We start from the raw sequence: 18,098 nt of genomic DNA, 5'->3' as shown, positions 1-18,098 counted from the left end.
ATCACTGAAGGAGATGGCCACACCACAGTAGCCTGATCAAACAATTATCTAGAAGAGCGACGATGTAAATGCAATCGTTTTTTTAATCTGCTATACTTTTGTATAAACGGTACCCAAAACCAACCTCCGGTCCAAAGCAAGATTGATGCACCACAATGAATAAGAGCAACTCTAGTAGACCCTTGTATCGCACCGAGCCGCAAAATAACTGCCAGTTTACAGTTTCGCGCGTTAAAAGTGACCTGAGCAAACCCCGTATCGGACGCGGGACTGTAAAAAAAATACGGGGTACGGTAAAAGTTCGTCCTCAACCTTTAGATTCATATGCTGGGAGGATGCCCCGAGCTTAACCCCTATCGGCAGCGATTTTTGGTGGGAGAGGCATTTCCGGGAAGCCGTTCCCGCTTCCCCTTCTCTCCGCCTTCATTGATCTCCCTGCGCCCGCTCCGGACCACCATCCACGGCCGCCCGTTGCCGCCATGGAAGCCTGGGAGCCGTCGCCTATCACCGTCGAAGTCTTCCACTCGTCAACCCCTCCGCCAGATCTCGTTGCCAGCCATGCCGCGCCAGCCATCGTGCAAACCTCGACCACGCAACCCCGCAAGCCACAGGGCGACGCTTCCGCAGCCCTCGTCGGTAAGGCACGTGCGCCTGTTGACAGCGGGTGTGAAACGCAAGAGGACGGCCGCAAGAGCTACCCCACCAACAGCCCCCCTGTACCGGCAAGAGCAGCCCCGAGGATGTCCGCCGACGACTATGTTGCTGCCGCCTCCAACATGTTCAACGAAATGGGCGCAAGGTATGAAACTTTGATTTCGTTACTTGTTTGTTTATTCATCATTGCGCTTGTTCGTGACTTATTGAGCGTAATTGTAGCGACGTCTTGCACGATGCAGGTGCCGAGTTTGTGCACTTGTTGGGCGACAACACCGCCGACATCGATCAAGCCCCGAGATTATAATGAGTTAGACGATGGCGTGCATGATCACGGTGAGGAAGAAGATGGGGTGGAGGAGGTTGACAAGGGGGTGTTCGACCAAGAACAAGCAAAAGATTGTGCAAGATTGAAGAACTACATGCACTTGGAAGATGAAATCTTGATCGAGGCTTGGGAAGTTGTGTCTCCTGATGTGTGCACCGACAATAACCAAGCCGCGAAGCAATATTGGCAAAGTATAGAGGATCAATTCTTTCGCATGATGGCAAAGTATCCCAATAGAACACCATGCAAATAAGGAGTTGACGCGCGATAAGATAGATACCATGATGTAATCAAATGAGTTGATGGTGGCCAAGACATTGGAGGCAAAGAAGGAGTTGGCCGAGAAGAAAGCGCAAGAGAAGCAAGAAAAGTGGCAAATACTCAAGGAAGAGGGGTTGTGCAAGGCCGCCAATGAGGATAGGAAAGCCCTTGCCGACGAGAACAAGGCCTTGACCAAGCTTCTTGCTGAGGAGAACAAGATCGTGACTATGAACCGCAATGAAATATACGTCGTCACCAAAGAATGACATGATTTGCCTAGGGAGAGATCTTGAAAAGACGGATGATAGCCGCAAGGTCGGATGGCTTAGGTGCCGGTGGGGGAATGGGTGGCGGTGGTGGAGAGTGATGATGGTGAAGATGTTGGTCACGGGAAGGGGGGGTGGTGATGGTGGCTTTTGCATAAGGTTCTTTTCCGATGGAGGAGAACGATTACGATGATGAAGATGGTGGTAAAGTTGATGGTTGCTTTTGCATGACGTTTTTTTGCGTCTTGATTGAAAACTATGGTTAAGTTGTACGTAAATTATGTTTAATTGTTTAAATTTGAAGTCAATCATCGGAATTGATGTTAAAGTGTCGAATTTCAATTTTACAGTTTGCGGGCTGGCGCGGGGTGTGGCCGAACGGACCCCGGATCGCAGAACTGTAAAACATAATATTACAGTTCCATGATGCGGGGTCTGTTCGGCCGTAGACCATAGCGCGTACCAGACCACAGAACACGTTTTTCGCGAATTGTGAACACACGATATGAATCCGCGATATAAGGAGTCTCCTAGAGTTGCTCTAACAGAGGTGAGCCTCGAAATCCCTGTGATATTAACATTTGTTTCAGTTTATCTACGTATCTATGTGGCAGCCTTGTGATATTAACATTTGTTTCATCGTTTGTTCCGGCAAAAAAAAAGATATTAACATTTGTTTAGTTTGTTAACATTTGTTTCATGGTTTGTTCCCGCAAAGAAAGAAGATATTCACATTTGTTTCGTTAGTTAACATTTGTTTCATGGTTTGTTCCCGCAAAAAAAGAAGATATTAAACATTTGTTTCGTTTGTTCCTACAACACTCGGTACTACTGTTACAGGATAGTTTTTCTTGCATCCTTTTGAAACAACGTACAACACCGAGAAAACGATAATGTAGAAGCATAGTTTTGTCTTGCATACTGTTGGATCTTTGTTTCTTCAACCCAGAATCTCTATTATTAAAGGGAAATCTGCCGTCGTGATGGTTCGACCGACAGATTCCCCTCGTTAGCACTGCCACCGCTAGCAGTTCCACCGATTTTTTCCATTCCTCCATAAACCAATCGACTAAATATAGAAAAAAAAACCGATTCGTAGAAAAACCATCTACCTCCCCACCTCGTTCCTCTCACCTACGAATTCGATGCAGCAAAAATATCTCGGGTCGCTTCGTTCGATCTCCCTTTTCCTCACGTCTCGCATTACTTCCACATGGTAAAAAAAAAATAGACACGATCCTCCCGCATGTCCCTCGCTCCCGATTGGCCATGACCACCACCAGGCCATGATCTCCCCCCTCTCCCAAAGCATCTGCCGCAAGGGCATCTTGAGAACTTGCGTCGTCCGCCCCTCCCCCTTTTCTCCCTTCAATTCTCATGTACGCCGCGCCCCACACGGTCCTCATCGCCGCCTCTAGCCATTGCGTGCACTCAGGCAACCAAATCTTCTGCTCGCCGTCCCCCCCCCCTCCCGTGCAGCTCTCTTCGTCAATGGCTTTCACGGTGAAGACGTCACATACCTGCTCCTTCTTCCTGACATCAGCGATGCCATGGAGAGCCTCCTCCTTTGCTCCAAGATTGGCACCCCATGCATGTGTCAGCTCCCGTACACCCCGTTGTCGGAGAAGGTAGAAGCCCCAATACTTGCTCAACCGTGGAGTCCCCAGAGGTCCGCAACGCTGCCATCGGGTTGAGATTGGATGGCGCTGGGAAGGAGACCAGGAGACACACAAGAATGGTGAGAGGTAAGATGTCGTTTAATTTTCCATACACAGATTTATGTGGTCCAGACTAAGACTGCTTTCGGTTGTGTCATCGGTTTACATTGTTGGAATTATGCCCTAGAGGCAATAATAAATATAGTTATTATTATTATTCCTGTATCAAGATAATCGTTTATTATCCATGCTATAATTGTATTGAATGAAGACTCATTTACATGTGTGGATACATAGACAAAACACCGTCCCTAGCAAGCCTCTAGTTGGCTAGCCAGTTGATCAAAGATAGTCAGTGTCTTCTGATTATGAACAAGGTGTTGTTGCTTGATAACTGGATCACGTCATTAGGAGAATCACGTGATGGACTAGACCCAAACTAATAGACGTAGCATGTTGATCGTGTCATTTTGTTGCTACTGTTTTCTGCGTGTCAAGTATTTATTCCTATGACCATGAGATCATATAACTCACTGACACCGGAGGAATACTTTGTGTGTATCAAACATCGCAACGTAACTGGGTGACTATAAAGATGCTCTACAGGTATCTCCGAAGGTGTTAGTTGAGTTAGTATGGATCAAGACTGGGATTTGTCACTCCATGTGACGGAGAGGTATCTCAGGGCCCACTCGGTAATACAACATCACACACAAGCCTTGCAAGAAATGCTACTTAGTGTAAGTTGCGGGATCCTGTATTACGGAACGAGTAAAGAGACTTGCCGGTAAACGAGATTGAAATAGGTATACGGATACTAACGATCGAATCTCGAGCAAGTAACATACCGAAGGACAAAGGGAATGACATACGGGATTATATGAATCCTTGGCACTGAGGTTCAAACGATAAGATCTTCGTAGAATATGTAGGATCCGACATGGGCATCCAGGTCCCGCTATTGGATATTGACCGGGGAGTCTCTCGGGTCATGTCTACATAATTCTCGAACCCGCAGGGTCTGCACACTTAAGGTTCGACGTTGTTTTATGCGTATTTGAGTTATATGGTTGGTTACGAATGTTGTTCGGAGTCCCGGATGAGATCACAGACGTCACGAGGGTTTTCGGAATAGTCCGGAAACGAAGATTGATATATAGGATGACCTCATTTGATTACCGGAAGGTTTTCGGAGTTACCGGGAATGTACCGGGAATGACGAATGGGTTCCGGGAGTTCACCAGGGGGGGGGGGGGGGGCAACCCACCCCGGGGAAGCCCATAGGCCATAAGGGTGGCGCACCAGCCCTTAGTGGGCTGGTGGGACAGCCCAAAAGGGCCCTATGCGCCATAGAGATAAAAATCAAAGAGAAAGAAAAAAAAAGGGGAGGTGGGAAGGAAGGGAAGGACTCCCACCCACCAAACCAAGTCCAACTCGGTTTGGGGGGGGAGCCTTCCCCCCTTGGACTCGGCCGACCCCCTTGGGGCTCCTTGAGCCCCAAGGCAAGGTCCCCTCCCTCCCACCTATATATACGGAGGTATTGGGGCTGATTTGAGATGACTTTTCCACGGCAGCCCGACCACATACCTCCACGGTTTTTCCTCTAGATCGCGTTTCTACGGAGCTCGGGCGGAGCCCTGCTGAGACAAGGTCATCACCAACCTCCGGAGCGCCGTTACGCTGCTGGAGAACTCTTATACCTCTCCGTCTCTCTTGCTGGATCAAGAAGGCCGAGATCATCGTCGAGCTGTACGTGTGCTGAACGCGGAGGTGCCGTCCGTTCGGTACTAGATCGTGGGACTGATCGCGGGATTGTTCGCGGGGCGGATCGAGGGACGTGAGGACGTTCCACTACATCAACCGCGTCCACTAACGCTTCTGCTGTACGATCTACAAGGGTACGCAGATCACTCATCCCCTCTCGTAGATGGACATCACCATGATAGGTCTTCGTGCGCGTAGGAAATTTTTTGTTTCCCATGCGACGTTCCCCAACAGTGGCATCATGAGCTAGGTTCATGCGTAGATGTCTTATCGAGTAGAACACAAAAGTTTTTGTGGGCGGTGATGTGCGTTTTGCTGCCCTCCTTAGTCTTTTCTTGATTTCGCGGTATTGTTGGATTGAAGCGGCTTGGACCGACATTACTCGTACGCTTACGAGAGACTGGTTTCATCGTTATGAGTAACCCCGTTGCTCAAAGATGACTGGCAAGTGTCGGTTTCTCCAACTTTAGTTGAATCGGATTTGACCGAGGAGGTCCTTGGATGAGGTTAAATAGCAACTCATATATCTCCGTTGTGGTGTTTGCGTAAGTAAGATGCGATCCTACTAGATACCCTTGGTCACCACGTAAAACATGCAACAACAAAATTAGAGGACGTCTAACTTGTTTTTGCAGGGTATGCTTGTGATGTGATATGGCCAACGATGTGATGTGATATATTGGATGTATGAGATGATCATGTTGTAATAGAAAATATCGACTTGCACGTCGATGGTATGGCAACCGGCAGGAGCCATAGGGTTGTCTTTATACTAACGTTTGTACTTGCAGATGCGTTTACTATTTTGCTAGGATGTAGCTTTAGTAGTAATAGCATGAGTAGCACGACAACCCCGATGGCAACACGTTGATGGAGATCATGGCGTGGCGCCGGTGACAAGAAGATCGTGCCGGTGCTTTGGTGATGGAGATCAAGAAGCACGTGATGATGGCCATATCATGTCACTTATGAATTGCATGTGATGTTAATCCTTTTATGCACCTTATTTTGCTTAGAACGACGGTAGCATTATGAGGTGATCTCTCACTAAAATTTCAAGACGAAATTGTGTTCTCCCCGACTGTGCACCGTTGCTACAGTTCGTCGTTTCGAGACACCACGTGATGATCGGGTGTGATAGACTCAACGTTCACATACAACGGGTGCAAAACAGTTGCGCACGCGGAACACTCGGGTTAAGCTTGACGAGCCTAGCATGTGCAGACATGGCCTCGGAACACATGAGACCGAAAGGTCGATCATGAATCATATAGATGATATGATTAGCATAGGGATGCTTACCACTGAAACTACACTCAACTCACGTGATGATCGGACTTGAGCTAGTGTAAGTGGATCATGAACCACTCAAACGACTAGAGAGATGTACTTTTTGAGTGGGAGTTTAGCAAATAATTTGATTAAGTTAAACTCTAATTATCTTGAACATAGTCTAAGTCCACTTTGAATATATTTGTGTTGTAGACCATGGCTCACGCGATAGTCATCCTGAATTTTAATACGTTCCTAGAGAAAGCTAAGTTGAAAGATGATGGAAGCAACTTTGTAGACTGGGCTCGTAATCTTAAGCTAATCTTACAAGCTGGGAAGAAGGATTATGTCCTTAATGCTGCGCTAGGAGACGAACCACCCGCTACGGCTGATCAGGATATTAAGAACGCTTGGTTAGCACGTAAGGAGGACTACTCAATAGTTCAATGTGCAGTCTTGTATGGCTTAGAACCGGGACTTCAACGTCGCTTTGAGCGTCATGGAGCATTTGAGATGTTCCAGGAGTTGAAGTTTATCTTTCAGAAGAACGCCCGGATCGAGAGGTATGAGACCTCCGATAAATTCTATGCTTGCAAGATGGAGGAAAACTCGTCTGTCAGTGAACATGTGCTCAAAATGTCTGGGTACTCAAACCGTCTAGCTGAGCTGGGTATTGAACTCCCGCAAGAGGCTATCACTGACAAAATCCTTCAATCACTGCCGCCAAGCTATAAAGGCTTTGTGTTGAACTACAACATGCAAGGGATGAACAAGTCTCCCGGCGAGTTGTTTGCGATGCTGAAAGTCGCAGAGTCTGAACTCCGTAAAGAGCATCAAGTGTTGATGGTGAATAAGACCACTAGTTTCAAGAGACACGGCAAAGGCAAGAAGGGCAATTCGAAGAAGATCGGCAATCCTGTTGCCAATCCGACGAAGAAACCCAAAGCTGGACCTAAGCCTGAAACGGAGTGTTACTATTGCAAGGGTATGGGTCACTGGAAGCGCAATTGCCCCAAGTATCTAGCAGATAAGAAGGCGGCCAAAGAAAAATCAGGTATATTTGATATACATGTTATTGATGTGTACTTAACCGGCTCTCGTAGTAGTGCCTGGGTATTCGATACCGGTTCTGTTGCTCATATTTGCAACTCGAAACAGGAACTGCGGAATAGACGAAGGCTGGCGAAAGATGAAGTGACGATGCGCATAGGAAATGGTTCCAAGGTTGATGCAATCGCCGTCAGCACAGTGTCTCTTCAGTTACCGTCAGGATTAGTGATGAACTTAAACATTGTTATTTAGTGCCTGCGTTGAGCATGAACATTATATCTGGATCTTGTTTATTGCGAGACGGTTACTCTTTTAAGTCAGAGAATAATGGTTGTTCTATTTCTATGAGTAACCTCTTTTATGGTCATGCACCTAATGTGAGAGGATTGTTCATATTGAATCTTGATAGCGATACGCATATACATAACATTGAGACCAAAAGAGTTAGAGTTAACAATGATAGCACCATATTTTTGTGGCACTGCCGCTTGGGTCATATTGGTGTAAAGCGCATGAAGAAACTCCATGCTGATGGACTTTTGGAGTCACTTGACTTTGATTCACTTGACACATGCGAACCATGCCTCATGGGCAAGATGACTAAGACTCCGTTCTCCGGAACAATGGAACGTGCAAGTGACTTGTTGGAAATCATACATACCGATGTGTGTGGTCCGATGAGCGTAGAGGCACGCGGCGGATATCGTTATTTTCTCACCTTCACTGACGATTTGAGTAGATATGGTTATGTCTACTTGATGAAGCACAAGTCTGAAACATTTGAAAAGTTCAAGCAATTTCAGAGTGAAGTGGAAAATCATCGTAACAAGAAGATCAAGTTCCTACGGTCTGATCGTGGGGGTGAGTATCTGAGTTTCGAGTTTGGTACTCACTTAAGACAATGTGGAATTGTTTCACAGTTAACACCGCCTGGAACACCACAGCGTAATGGTGTGTCCGAACGTCGTAATCGTACTCTATTAGAGATGGTGCGATCTATGATGTCTCTTACTGATTTGCCATTATCATTTGGGGTTATGCATTAGAAACAGTTGCATTCACTTTAAATAGGGCACCATCAAAATCCGTTGAGACGACACCATACGAACTGTGGTATGGCAAAAGGCCAAAGTTGTCGTTTCTTAAAGTTTGGGGATGTGATGCTTATGTCAAAAAGCTTCAGCCTGAAAAGCTGGAACCCAAAGCGGAAAAGTGCGTCTTCATAGGTTACCCAAAAGAGACAGTTGGGTACACCTTCTATCTCAAATCCGAGGGCAAAGTGTTTGTTGCTAAAAACGGAGCTTTTCTCGAGAAGGAGTTTCTCTCGAGAGAATTGAGTGGGAGGAAGATAGAACTTGACGAGGTTGTCGAACCTCTCATCCCTCTGGATGGTGGCGCACGGCAAGGGGAAACCTCTGTCGTTGCAACGCCGGCTGAGGAGGAAGTTAATGATGATGATCATGAAACTCCAGTTCAAGTTTCTGTCGAACCACGCAGGTCGACGAGACCACGTGCTGCTCCAGAGTGGTACGGTAATCCCGTCTTATCAATCATGTTTGTTAGACAACAATGAACCTGCGAATTATGAAGAAGCGATGGTGGGCCCAGATTCCAACAAATGGCTAGAAGCCATGAAATCCGAGATAGGATCCATGTATGAGAACAAAGTGTGGACTTTGGAGGTACTACCTGAGGGCCGCAAGGCTATTCAGAACAAATGGATCTTTAAGAGGAAGACGGACGCTGACGGCAATGTGACCGTTTATAAAGCTCGACTTGTGGCAAAGGGTTTTTCACAAGTTCAAGGAGTTGACTACGATGAGACATTCTCACCCGTAGCGATGCTTAAGTCCGTCAGAATCATGTTAGCAATATCTGCATTTTTCGATTATGAGATCTGGCAGATGGATGTCAAAACGGCGTTCCTTAACAGTTTCCTTAAGGAAGAGTTGTATATGATACAACCCGAAGGTTTTGTCGATTCTAAGAATGCTAACAAGGTGTGCAAGCTCCAGCGATCCATTTATGGACTGGTGCAAGCATCTCGGAGTTGGAACAAACGCTTTGATGAGGTGATCAAAGCATTTGGGTTTATACAAGTGGTTGGAGAATCTTGTATTTACAAGAAAATGAGTGGGAGCTCTGTGGTGTTTCTAATATTATATGTGGATGACATATTGCTGATTGGAAACAACGTGGAGTTTTTAGAGAGCATAAAGGATTACTTGAATAAGAGTTTCTCTATGAAGGACCTAGGAGAAGCTGCTTACATTCTAGGCATTAAGATCTATAGGGATAGATCAAAACGCCTGATAGGACTTTCACAAAGCACATACCTTGATAAAGTTTTGAAGAGGTTCAAAATGGAACAGTCCAAGAAAGGGTTCTTGCCAGTTTTACAAGGTACGAGATTGAGTAAGACTCAGTGCCCAGCAACTGATGAAGATAGAGAGCATATGTGCTCCGTCCCCTATGCTTCAGCCATAGGTTCTATCATGTATGCAATGCTGTGCACTAGACCGGATGTTAGCCTGGCCATAAGTATGGCAGGTAGGTTCCAGAGTAATCCAGGAGTGGATCACTAGACAGCGGTCAAGAACATCCTGAAGTACCTGAAAAGGACTAAGGAGATGTTTCTCGTGTATGGAGGTGACGAAGAGCTCGCCGTAAAAGGTTACGTCGATGCAAGCTTTGACACAGATCCGGACGACTCTAAGTCCCAAACCGGATACGTATTTATTCTTAATGGGGGTGCGGTAAGCTGGTGCAGTTCCAAGCAAAGCGTCGTAGCAGATTCTACATGTGAAGCGGAGTACATGGCTGCCTCGGAGGCGGCTAAGGAGGGTGTCTGGATGAAGCAGTTCATGAGGATCTTGGAGTGGTGCCAAGCGCACTGAATCCAATAACCTTGTTCTGTGATAACACGGGTGCCATTGCCTTAGCAAAGGAACCACGGTTTCACAAGAAGACCAGACACATCAAACGACGCTTCAACCTCATCCGCGACTACGTCGAGGGAGAGGAAGTAAATATATGCAAAGTGCACACGGATCTGAATGTAGCAGACCCGCTGACTAAACCTCTTCCACGGCCAAAGCATGATCAACACCAAAACTGTATGGGTGTTAGATTTATTACAATGTAATTCGCATGATGATGTGAGGGCTAGATTATTGACTCTAGTGCAAGTGGGAGACTGTTGGAATTATGCCCTAGAGGCAATAATAAATATAGTTATTATTATAATTCATGTATCAAGATAATCGTTTATTATCCATGCTATAATTGTATTGAATGAAGACTCATTTACATGTGTGGATACATAGACAAAACACCGTCCCTAGCAAGCCTCTAGTTGGCTAGCTAGTTGATCAAAGATAGTCAGTGTCTTCTGATTATGAACAAGGTGTTGTTGCTTGATAACTGGATCACGTCATTAGGAGAATCACGTGATGGACTAGACCCAAACTAATAGACGTAGCATGTTGATCGTGTCATTTTGTTGCTACTGTTTTCTGCGTGTCAAGTATTTATTCCTATGACCATGAGATCATATAACTCACTGACACCGGAGGAATACTTTGTGTGTATCAAACGTCGCAACGTAACCGGGTGACTATAAAGATGCTCTACAGGTATCTCCGAAGGTGTTAGTTGAGTTAGTATGGATCAAGACTGGGATTTGTCACTCCGTGTGACAGAGAGGTATCTCGGGGCCCACTCGGTAATACAACATCACACACAAGCCTTGCAAGCAATGCAACTTAGTGTAAGTTGCGGGATCTTGTATTACGGAACGAGTAAAGAGACTTGCCGGTAAACGAGATTGAAATAGGTATACGGATACTGATGATTGAATCTCGAGCAAGTAACATACCGAAGGACAAAGGGAATGACATACGGGATTATATGAATCCTTGGCACTGAGGTTCAAACGATAAGATCTTCGTAGAATATGTAGGATCCAATATGGGCATCCAGGTCCCGCTATTGGATATTGACCGGGGAGTCTCTCGGGTCATGTCTACATAGTTCTCGAACCCGCAGGGTCTGCACACTTAAGGTTGGACGTTGTTTTATGCGTATTTGAGTTATATGGTTGGTTACCGAATGTTGTTCGGAGTCCCGAATGAGATCACGGACGTCACGAGGGTTTCCGCAATAGTCCGGAAACGAAGATTGATATATAGGATGACCTCATTTGATTACAGGAAGGTTTTCGGAGTTACCGGGAATGACGAATGGGTTCCGGGAGTTCACGGGGGGGGGGGGGGGGGCAACCCACCCCGGGGAAGCCCCTAGGCCATAAGGGTGGCGCACCAGCCCTTAGTGGGCTGGTGGGACAGCCCAAAAGGGCCCTATGCGCCATAGAGATAAAATTTAAAGAGAAAGAAAAAAAGGGAGGTGGGAAGGAAGGGAAGGACTCCCACCCACCAAAACCAAGTTCAACTCGGTTTGGGGGGGAGCCTTCCCCCCTTGGACTCGGCCGACCCCCTTGGGGCTCCTTGAGCCCCAAGGCAAGGTCCCCTCCCTCCCACCTATATATACGGAGGTATTGGGGCTGATTTGAGACGACTTTTCCACGGCAGCCCGACCACATACCTCCACGGTTTTTCATCTAGATCGCGTTTCTACGGAGCTCGGGCGGAGCCCTGCTGAGACAAGGTCATCACCAACCTCCGGAGCGCCGTCACGCTGCCGGAGAACTCTTCTACCTCTCCGTCTCTCTTGCTGGATCAAGAAGGCCGAGATCATCGTCGAGCTGTACGGGTGCTGAACGCGGAGGTGCCGTCCGTTCGGTACTAGATCGTGGGACTGATCGCGGGATTGTTCGCGGGGCGGATCGAGGGACGTGAGGACGTTCCACTACATCAACCGCGTTCACTAACGTTTCTGCTGTACGATCTACAAGGGTACGTAGATCACTCATCCCCTCTCGTAGATGGACATCACCATGATAGGTCTTCGTGCGCGTAGGAAAATTTTTGTTTCCCATGCGACATTCCCCAACATACATGTGTGTTAACTGCTTCTTTTGGGAATTTCCAGAGATGCTTGGAAAATCTGAATGTGTGTAGGATGACTACGCCACAGAGGACGATGAACATGAGGAGAATCTGAAGAAGGAAAGGTTTGTGCTATTCTTAGAAACGTGAGCTCTTGCCCTTTTAATTCGTAGAATTCTGAACTGACCACATGCTATCTCGCTCCTTTGATTCATAGAATGCTTGGATTAGGCCCAATTATTTGGCATGCCAATACTAGCCCAACTCTCCAGTGCAATTTCATGTCAATTGCTGGTGAGACAAGGGTGGGCTATGTGTTCACCATTTTATTTTTGCACACCAGCGATTTGGCATGGCCGGCTAGGGCATAAACCAAATGGGACATATGTGTTTGTGTGCTTTTAACCCACTCACTTTTGCGGCCAAAAAATTCTGGAGAGAATATTTTTATTTGTGTGCTTTATGAGCAAATTACACTTATCCATGTAATGTTGTGAAATTGATTATTGCTTCCTGCAATGTACTCCCTTTATAAACTAAATATGAGATCTTTTAGTTCACTAAAATAGTGGTCTAAAAAGTCTTATATTAGTTTACAGAGGGAGTAGACAATAGCTTCTCTAGCAATTGGAATACTGGTAGTTTGCAGATTGATGAGTTTTTCAGTTCCTCTGAGAGTTACTGCACATGTTAATGATACCTCTGCTCCAGTACCGAATCAAACGTAGGATAATGATGTTTTCATTGGTGATAGCCTCCAGAAGTGAGTTCTTTTATTTTTTGTAAATCATGCCTTGGTGCTTAGTCACTTTCAGTTAAACGTGAGAATGGTTATTAAAAAACCGGGTGTAACGGTTCGGTTCTTACTTTGGGTTTGATTGGTTCAGGTTTTATTGGATTGAGATTTTTTTAGTTTGGTTTTGGTTTGGGTATGTGAAGAAACCAGTTTGGGTATAGTTGGTTATGGGTATAAATGGTTTGGTTATTAGCAGCTATAAACTATGGGTCCAAACCGGTTTCTATGCATTGGTTATATGCAATAATCAACGACGACCGAGAACGAGTATCTTTGATCTGCGTGCATGCTGTAAGCACTATGTAATTATGTATTATGGGGAAACAGCAGATGAAAATCGGAAGTGTTTTCTTGTGCTTTCGCTAAGCAATTTGGTTTTAATACACTTGTTAGTGAGCTTTTCAACCATGGCCATGTTCTTTTTGCCTCTTACTGTGTGTTGACTGTATCTCAAGGATTACTTTGTTTCTAAACCATTGTAGATGCACTTATGCCTTTTCTATCTCATTTGTTTCTTAACATGTCAATTTGTGTAATCATATGTACATTAAAGCAAACTCATGGTTATGTACTGGATTTAAACCCACGGTTATGTTTTGGGTTTAAATTGGCTTGGGTGGAAAAAACACTGGGTTTGGTTTTGGTTGGGCTAAAAATGACACTAAATTGGTATGGTTCAAGTATGGTTTTGAGAGATAAATGAATGGGTATGGTTCAAGTATGAAACCATTCTCATGTTTACTTTCAGTTATATCTTTGTTGTGTTGTGGTGCCAGGAAACATAGTTATCAGTGAGTCCTGAAGCCTGTGGATTTTGAGTAGTTATAGTATCTATTATGTACGTTGTGTTCCCTTATCTTGAACCAGGGGTGTCGACGCAGCTACCGGATTACCACAACATGTTTCTGACGGGTTTTTTCAACATTAGATTTTTATCCATTTTCTGCTTCCAATTAGCCTTATGCAACACAAAGCATGTCACAATGATCAGTCACAAATGGTACTTTGGTGTATCCAATAACAGTTTTGTACACAATATCTTTTTATAATGGCAATGCTATATCTGATAATTTGTACATGTTATATACTACTGCAAATATACATCTTGATAGGGTGCGACACTGCATAGCCAGCCTGACCTGCTGTAAGAGGCGACAATCTGAGCTTTTTAGGTTTATTTGTGGTGCTGCAAGGACTGTGTTCATGTTTCAGGGGTGCCGCCGGGGCTGCAACGTCGGCCTGGGGTGCAAGGGCCGAAGCTGTGACCGGTGACTGGGAAGACCTTGAGCAGGCCACATGATGCTGCGACGAGGCGCCAACGCTGCAGACAACGGATTGGTGCTCCAAGCCGATGTTGGGTGTTGTGAGCAGGTCGTCACTCTGCCGCAAGGACCACACGAGGCACTACTACAAAAGGGGTTGTCAGGGGCGGGATGCTGCAAGCCGGTGACGGCCACACATAGCCGATGCCAGGCCGGTCATGGCTGCTTTGACCAAGCATTGAGAGCCCAACGCCGACGTACTACGAGTGGTGCCGCAATGCATGTTGTGTGCGACATTGTAATCGTGTGGACACGGAGTGAGAGGAGGAGGACTGAGAAGGAGTATTTGATCGGACGAATGTGGTGCACTGTAATCGATGACTAGCCAGGCGAATGTTTCTCGTGAGAAATCAGTAGGATGATGCCTACGGTCACCCTTGTTATTCAGTAGCAATGCACGAATATTTCCAAATTCCAATTAACATGCTTGTGTCACGACAAATGGAGAGTGATGTGAGGGTGAGTAAATTAGTGTCTGGCAGCAAATCATTGCCGTTAAATAGTGTGGTGATGAATGAGGGTAAATGGGTATCAATCAGTCTACAAATACAGAAGAGAAAAACATATTTATCTTCTAACAAAGCAATGAAGGAACGGGAGATGCACCAAACAGGGTATATATAGTCGCGTGCTAGGCGGCATCCGACTGCAAAGAACTAAAACAACATCTGTCTTCTCAGCCATCAAATGTGAAATGCCTTACCAGATCCCCGCACGCCCCGCGGTGTCTCTCGCCTCCATGGTCCGCTCATCCTTGCTATAGAACTGCTCCCAGCAAACAAGGCGTTCATCGGTATGCGCATGGCTCCGCCGACCACCATTGCTGCCACCCCCTTGTCGCAACAGCCATAGTTGCTGCAGTCGGCTTTGCCGCGGTCGCCGTAGCAGTCGGTGGTGCTGCATCTGGCTTCGCCGCCGGTCACGGCTACTGCAACCCCCTCGCCACAACTGTCAGCTCGTCGCCGACCACCGCTACAAATCCATCATCGCAACATCGAATGCTTCCAGCGAGCGGCCTCACAGCATTCGGGAGTCTTCGGTACTCCCCTGGCGAGCGTCCTCGCAGCACCGGACCCGACGAGAGTCCTCGCAACACCGGATGCTTCCGCCGAGCGGCCTCGCAGCATCCGGGAGTCTCCGGTGCTCTCGTCGGCGAGCGTCCTCGCGGCACCACATGCTTCCGGTGAGAAGCGTTTCAGCATCCTGGAATCTCTTGTGTTCCCGCTGGCGAGCGTCCTTGCAGGACTGGATGCTACCGACGAGTGGCCTCGCAACACCGGTGATCCCCTTTCCACGAATGTCCTCGCAGCATCCAAGAGTCTCCTAGGCTCCCGCTAGCGAGCGTCCTTGCAGCACCGGACGCTTCCGACGAGCGGCCTCGTAGCATTCGCGAGTCTCTGGTGCTCCTACCGGCGAGCGTCCTTGCAGGACTAGATGCTTCGAGCGAGTGGCCTCGCAACGCCGTTGAACCCCTTTCGGTGAGCGCCTCGTGCCTTGCAAACAATGATAACCGACGCAACGATGGGTTGCACACAACATCGACGGTGACGATGTAGAGCCTTGCAGTGTGGTCGTGGGAAGTGGATTTGGCCGTGCGGGACGACTGTGAAAAAGGAGATGGGGAAAAGAAAATTTGTTAGGGACGAAAGAAAGCCTAGCGAACAAACCGAAAGGATAAGGATCGGGAGGCGCCGGGCGCCGCGGCTGGTCCATGGGGACGCGTGGCAATCAGTAAAGGCGGCGGGCGAGCGAAGCTTCTACATCCACCTGTTTTAAACCAATTCCGTAAAGAAAGATGGTTGCAGCCATTTCGCTCTATATTTGTTTCTTCATAGCAACTTGATTTCTGAATTAAAAAACTTATTTGATTACAGTTTTATCCCGTGGCAACGCACGAACAATCAACTAGGGGTAAAACAAGGGTTGACATAGGATATTCCGTCAAATTAGGTACAAAAATTAATTAAAAAGAAAAAGCCCGGTCTCGTCAAATTCTATCCAAACGTTTGGACGGATAACCCGATCGCTGCCTAGGCAATAAAGAGAATGAGAAAAGGTAAATTCTGGACAGAAAAACCAGCCACTGCCTAGAGAAGAGAGAGGGGGAAAGAGGTAACCCGACTCGACCCTCAACAGAAAAAAGAACGGGAACAAATGGGGAGCATGGTTGCGTCCACGTGAAATAGGGGTTCAAGGTGGATTCACCCGTGCACTGATCGGACGTGAACATTTTGGGAGCCAAATTTGCCCATTGTGTGGTCGTAGATGCCCTAAGCAAATGTATTATTTGGGATTTTGATCATTTTATATTTTTGGTTTACATCTTACAATTGCCGATGCAATTTTTTCGGCCCACTCCATATAAACCCTTCATTTGCTCTATTTTGATGGATAGGATTATTTGATACTCCAGTATAGATGTCTTGAAGAACTACCACTAAAAGGTGCGGAGTATCACCACTTCGGAGGTAATTTGGTAATCTAGGATTAGATCATCAATTCTATATTAATTAAGGGTTATGATCAACATGCAGCCGCCAATTAAACTGCGGGTGACGCCAAGAATAACGGGATCCCCTCGGCTGCTAAGTTGTCGATTCCTCTGAAAGGATGCGGCGACCGTCATTGTGCATGATCAAAGGAGGCGACGTGCACTTGATCGGATGAGATTTTTAGTTTATGAAATTAGATCAAGGGAAAAATCTTAAAATTATACCTGAATTAAGGAGACAAAGTCTAAAGTACCCTCTAAAGTCAACGATGAGATTTTGTTGGCACTCCCACGTCTATGTAAGGAGTGTTGAGAAATAAAACATGTGATCAATTGTATGGAAGGGATGCCTCCTAGGAGGTGTCTGTTGGGGAAAATGTGTCTCCCCAACACACTCATTCATCTTGTATATAAGTGGGTCTCCCACATTGCAATGAAACTAATGAATCATTTGGACTCTTGATTTGTCTATCTTTGCATTCATTCACAACACGTTATCAGCACTTCGCTCTCCGCTAAGATAAATAAAGTCATCGCGATTACGCATGAACAGCGATGGTTGCAAGGGGTCGCGATCCCGGCAGGAAACCCTTGACGCCAGCGCGGAATGGGACGAGGGTCGTGCCTGGCAATCGCCAGCGGCCACGACACCCTACGGTGCTGCAAGGCCGCATACCCTGGCAGATGTGCGAGGGGGCACTTCCCGCGGCAAAGCCGGCGCCCAATTGCGTAGCCAAGCACTTAGATCTCAACACGGATGCATGCTGCAAAAAGAGAGGCATCAGATCGTGCATGAACCAGTACAGGAATTCAATCAGGAACGAGATTCACTTTATTGAGTCACGCACATGCACATGAAGAATGGATGAAGCGTATTACAAGTAAGAAACTATTCCCTCCGTTCCTAAATATAAGACCTTTTAAAGATTACACTATGTACTATATACAGATGTATATAGACATATTTTAGAGTATAGATTCACTCATTTTGCTTCATATGTGGTCTATAGTGTAATCTCTACAAGGTCTTATATTTAGGAACGGAGGAGTACTCATGATTGATTGCTTTTTCATGCACATAGGACGGCAGGAACCGCAGGCTCCATAGTACTTTGGTGTCCATGACGGTCTCCGTACCAGCGTAGGCGGAGGCAGACCGAGCGTCATCAACCACGTAGACGGCAGCCAAGGCGACCTGACTCGCATCGTCGTGGCGTGGTGGCGGTGTCC

At 46.6% G+C, this 18,098-nt stretch overlaps 1 long non-coding RNA gene across 2 annotated transcripts; it reads left to right on the top strand.

Moving 5' to 3' along the window:
- Nucleotides 1-2,994: 2,994 nt before the first annotated feature.
- On the top strand, nucleotides 2,995-14,799 carry LOC123404310. 2 transcript variants are annotated; one of them, XR_006611731.1, is made up of 3 exons: nucleotides 2,995-3,254; nucleotides 12,303-12,405; nucleotides 14,268-14,799. It is a non-coding gene; the product is annotated as an uncharacterized LOC123404310 (long non-coding RNA). The 2 variants fall into 2 exon arrangements; XR_006611730.1 differs by lacking the exon at nucleotides 14,268-14,799 and having other exon boundaries at nucleotides 12,303-12,707.
- The last annotated feature ends 3,299 nt before the right edge of the window (nucleotides 14,800-18,098 follow it).

Source organism: Hordeum vulgare, chromosome 6H, assembly GCF_904849725.1.
Source record: "Hordeum vulgare subsp. vulgare chromosome 6H, MorexV3_pseudomolecules_assembly, whole genome shotgun sequence".
Taxonomy (NCBI): domain Eukaryota; kingdom Viridiplantae; phylum Streptophyta; class Magnoliopsida; order Poales; family Poaceae; genus Hordeum; species Hordeum vulgare.
Note: the sequence above shows the minus strand (reverse complement) of the source record. Positions and strands in the feature narration are given on the sequence as shown.